The sequence below is a fragment of the Myotis daubentonii genome, chromosome 5 (assembly GCF_963259705.1).
Source record: "Myotis daubentonii chromosome 5, mMyoDau2.1, whole genome shotgun sequence".
NCBI classification, from domain to species: Eukaryota; Metazoa; Chordata; class Mammalia; order Chiroptera; family Vespertilionidae; genus Myotis; species Myotis daubentonii.
In genome coordinates, this window is record NC_081844.1 from 10,377,649 (window position 1) to 10,383,158 (window position 5,510).

The 5,510-nt window shown below is 47.7% G+C and overlaps 1 pseudogene; it reads right to left on the reverse strand.

Moving 5' to 3' along the window:
• Nucleotides 1-260: 260 nt before the first annotated feature.
• On the reverse strand, nt 261-1,038 carry LOC132234081 (TCF3 fusion partner-like; annotated as a pseudogene).
• Nucleotides 1,039-5,510: the final 4,472 nt, after the last annotated feature.

Consider the following 5,510-nt stretch of genomic DNA (forward strand, 5'->3'; position numbering starts at 1 on the left):
TGAAGCAGTTCCAGTGGGACCCTTAGCCCATCTCACTGAAGTCCTTATAAGAAGAGGAATGTTGGGGTCCAGCCCCAGCAGGTTCAGGGGTTCCCAAAGTTGTGGACGGAGTTGGCGAAGAAGAGGCAGCGTTCAGGTGATCATCATAGCCAGGTTCTCTTTTTATTGTCCTATTACATCTATATTTATACTATTTGATCCTATAAGCATGCCTCTATAAGCTTTTTTTTTTTTTTTTTTTTGCCAAGGAGAGCATGGGGTCTGTTTATTGGGGGGTCAGTCAAAGGGGGAGCTGGCTAGGGTGGGGTAGGGCAGCAGCTTGTCTGGCCCCTGAGAAACCCAACTTGAGTCCAGAGCCTCGACGGCTTTGAAGCCAACGTCTTCCTCCACCTTTATCTTCACGGGGGCCAGCTCCGGAGTCAGCGGGACTCCCGCCCGGGGCCCTTCCCATGGCACTAGCTGCCTCTTCCAACCGCTGGGCCCCTCGCCAGGGGCCGGGCTGCTGGCTTCTGCGGGTGCTGACTTCCTCCTGGGCGGGGACAGCCCCTCTTTCTCCAAAGGCTCGTTCTTAGCGTTGCCTGGGGTGGGGGCATCTGTGCCCTGGCTGCCCTTGTCCTCCAGTAAGATGGTGAACTGGCTGGCTCAGTAGTTGTCACCGTAGGAGTCCAGCACCTTCATGAGGAACCTCTGCTCCTACTGGAGTCTCCATGTTATCCTCTGTATCAGATGGAGCCTGTTCAGGACCTGCTCATTCACCTGTTCGATCTCCCTGCAGCACCGACCCAGTGCCTGGTACTTCCTGCGATTGAGTTCCCGTTGGTACTGCCGCCGGCCTTGGGCTGCCTCCTCCTCTTCGTCTCGCTCCTGGAGGCTGGAGCTGCCCAGACCCCCAGACACAAACTCCACTTCGGTCTCAAGCTCACTCTCCAGGATGTGACCACCAAACAGCAGAGGCAGTGCCAGCTCCAAGCCGGGAGGTGCTGAGAACTCCTCAAAGCCCACGGCTGCCATGGACCCCTCTCTCTGCTCCAGCTCCATTTCTCCCTGGCTCCCAGCGCAGAACTTCCAAACTTGCAAGCCTCTTCAAGTGCAAAACGACAGGCCCCATCCGATTTCATGGCCAGGCACCCAGGGCCCGGCCACTAAGCCTCCTGGGAGTTGTAGTTCTCTATTTCCCGCTCGCCTCCCTCACTCCACCCCCACCCCGAGTCCTGGCTGAAAGGCCCTGCTCGCTGGTCTAATGCCTCGGCCAGGCATCTGAGTCACCTCCGTCTTTATTCCTGTCCCGACACCGCACCATCTGACCACGGAGACTCTCCTCTTGGGAGGCCCCTGGGTCTCCTTCTGGGGCCTGGCTGCATTGCCCCTGGGGACCAGATCACATCACCAGGCAGCCACGCAGCCCAGCCTCTGGCCCCACCTCTGGGTGTTCTCCAATCACTGGTGATCAGTGATCTGAGAAGCCAGGAGGGGCAGGGAAGAGCCCAGTTCTCCAATCACAGAAGCCAGCAAAGGCGGCCCGGCTTCTCCGATCATAAAGGTGGCCCGGTTCTCTGGCTCTTGGCTGCCATCTGGGTTCTGTCAGCGGCAGGCAGCTTCTTCCATCCTTCCCCTTTCGCCTCCCATCATTGTGCCTATGTATGCAAATTAACCGCCATCTTTCTTGGTGATTCGCATATCACCTTGACTAGCGAATGGGAAGTGTAGCAGAGGTACGGTTAATTACCCTTTCTGTCTTTTATTAGATTAGATGGGAGCAACTTCACGGGGAATGATCAACAATAAGCTGGGTATGTGGTGGTCACCATAGAAGCCCAAGGTAATAGAAGCCCAAGCCCTTGCCATAGGAACCTTGGCACAAAAGGCTGAACTGATAGCCCTCACCAGAGCCTTAGAATTATCCCAGGGAAATAATGTTGACATCTACACTGACTCTAAATATGCCTTCATGGCATTCCATGCCCCTGGGGCAATATGGAAGGAAAGAAAGCTCTTAAACTCTGGGAATAAGGACATTAAATATGTAAAAGAGATTTTAAAGTTGCTAGAGGCAGTGAATCTACCAAACCATATTGCTTAAAGCACTGCCCAGGACACTAGAAGGACAATTCCCAAACAAGCCAGGGAAACCAAACTGCTGACAAAGCAGCAAGACAAGCCTCCCATGGGTGACCACTTCTTGGGACTTTAATTCCCCACCTGGACTCTTCAGAATTTAAACCACATTACTCAGAATGTGATGAGCAATGGGCCCATGAATGGGGATTCTCTAACACTAACTCTAATTCTATGTGGAAGATCTACACTCATGGTATGATCTTACTCCCTCTAGCTCTAGTATATCCCATCCTCAAACACCGACATGAAGGAACCCATTACGGAAGGGGTGCTTTAATGGACCACATTAGACCACATTCGAAGGATTCTCATCTACAAAAGGCCTTTCAGCAGATTATCTAATCCTGTCAGATATGTACTAAAAATATTCCTAAAACAGAATGTGCTCCAACAGGAAAAGAAATACAATATAAAGGGATATGCTCACTTGAGGACTAGCAAGTTAACTGACCTTACACAGATGTTTAAAACCATACGAGTTCCTTCGGTTTTACAGCAGCGTAGTAGTCCATTGTGTACCACGTTTTTAATCCACTCATCTGCTGGTGGGCACTTAGACTGTGTCCAAATCTTAGCTATTATAAATTGTGCTGCTATGAACATAAACAGATCCAGAGACAGAAAAGCATCGATCAGATGCTCAAAGCTCAGAGGGAAGGTAGGGGAGGATAGGGGTAAGGGGGAGAGATCAGCCAAAGGACTTGTATGCATTCATATAAGCATAACCAATGGACACAGACACCAGGGTGGTGAGGGCATGAATGAGGGGCAGGCAATGGGGGGGGGGGGATAGGACACATATGTAATACCTTAATCAAAAATAAATAAATAAATTAATAAATAATAAATAAATAGTAACTAAAAAAAAAAAACACACCATAGGAAATTTTAAATTTTTGTTAGTTTTTGCAGACACTTTTTCTGGATGGGTAGAGGCATACCCCACTAAAACAGAGTAGGCAACTGAAGTATTAAACTTCTACTCAAAGAAATAATCCCTAGGAGAGAAACTACAGATTCAGTGGAAACTAGATGCATCCTGGAGACCCCAATCAATGAGGAAGACTGAGATTGAAATGAAGCATTCAATAAAAAATCCATTGGCAAAAATATTTGAAATGGGACCATACACCCCCTATTGCCTTGCTTCAGATTAGGGGAGTGCCCCCAAAAGGGCTTTAAATTAAGCCCTTTTGAAATAGTTTGTGGGAGATCCTTCAAAGTTTCAGTTTTAGAAACACCCCTTTTAGAATTAGAATATGAATAAAAAATCAAACACTATATACAACATTTAGGGCAAATGCTAACAACTTAGCACAAGTTTGCTCATTGTAGGTCCATCTACCTGTCTGACAAGCCCTGATACCCATTGCAGCCAGAAGACCAATTCGTACAACCAGGAAGACTCACAGTCCTGAACAGCAGTTAGCCAAGCAATGTACTGGCCCCTATGACATCCTACTGATAACACACTCTTTTGTAAAGCTCATAGGAAGCACCACACACAGATAAAGTGGGTACCGCCTGAGGAGGATTCAGATCTTGCTGCTGCTGTTTATACTGCAAAGGAAAGCAGGACCTGCACTCTTGAAAAATATTTAAAATTCCTCTTTCAGAAAGGTACAGCGCCTCCCACAGCAAAGTGACTTTTTATTTTTTTTATCATTTTTTGGCAATTGCTATACTTTATATCCATGCTTGGACTGATAACGCCTTTGTCCAAATTTCCCAGATAGTGGCTTCCTGGTTAAACTTATCCTGCCACCCAAAGCCCTGCTCAGGATTAGATCATGGGGATCCTTTAGTCTCCCCAGTTTCTGATTTCACTACAATGCCCCCTGAACTACTAGGCATATCTCTCACTAAACACTTGATCGTTTGTCTGCACAATAGGTCTTACTTTGGAAGCCCATAGACAACACCATCTCTTGAAATATGAAGCAATCTATCAGCTTTGTTCAGCAATGTCATCTTCTAAACACCGTGTATACCACTTTCCAAAAACAACAATACTTCTTCCCTCCATTCTTGACCCTTTCTTCCTTTAGTAGATATCAAGAATCTCTGGACTTGGGGATAGGTAAGACTATACTCTTTGACAACAAAAAGAAACTACAGAAGATGAGACCTCCATCCATTTACCATTGTAAGATTACAAGGGTCCAGAGTTTTAAAGAGGAGAATAGTTACCATATACCGCCATAAATTGGAGCTCACGTCTGCAGAGGGATGGGCCGTGCAGGGGCTGCGCAGAGGATGCAGGTACACCAGGATCCAGGGATGCCCTTCAGACCCCAATTGGATTCCCTGGATGTGTGGATGCCATGTCCAAATCAGGAGGTGTTCTGAGGGTTGCAGCCTCTCTAGGCTTCCTGACGGCAGGTCCTACTGCAGACAGTCAGAGAGCACCGAAAAAGCTTCCTGTTGGCCATGATGGATAAGGGGGAGGTTCTTACACCCAGAATGACAAAAGTTAGAAAGATTAATAGACAGGGCTGGAATGGGCCAAAAGCTAGCAAATAATTGGATAGATTAAAAAAGCCTTCTCCTCCTATTCCTATAAGAATCTTAGATTTGAGCAGGAAGGGGTGATAGTCTTTGAGATGGGAGTCCATCATTCTCCCAGGTCATGGCACCTGAATAAAATCTCTTTCCTTTTGTACCAGAACCTGTCTCAGGAGTTTGGCTTTCATTGAGGCAGGCAGCCAACCCTGCATTTTTGGTTACATGCCTGCTGGAATGTTGTAAACCTGATGACCCATCAGACCTCTTTCAATGGGCAATTTGGAGTAGTCAGTCTTCTTGTAAGTCACAGGGTCCACTCAGTTGAAGCAAATGAAGGGAATTGAATGAAGGCAACCATGGAGGTGTGTGTGGGGGGGGGCGGTCTAGGGAGCTGCAACATATGGAGCCATGCACGACCATTACAGGTTGGCAGGGCCAAGAGAGGAAGCAGAGTTGACTGGGCAACTTTGTGGTTGTTGGTGGTGGTGGTGTTGCTGGTGGTGGTGGTGTTAATCCTCACCAAGTATATTTTTCCATTGATTTTTAGAGAGTCAAAGGGAGAGAAGGAGAGAGAGAGAGAGAGAGAGAGAGAGAGAGAGAGAGAGAGAGAGAGAACATGGATGTGAGAGAAACACATTGATGGTTTGCCTTCCCCTCATGTGCCCAGCCGGTCTGGGGATCGAGTCTGCAACCCAGGTGCCCTTGACTGAGAATCAAACTTACAACCCTTTGGTGCACAGGCTGACATTCTAACCACCGAGAAACACCAGCCAGGGCTGACTGGGCAAATTTTAATAACATGTACTTCCATCAAGTTTCGCAAATGGTTTTGCAGGGGTTTAGAAGCAGCACCTGTGTGTGTGTGTGTGTGTGTATGTGTGTGTGTG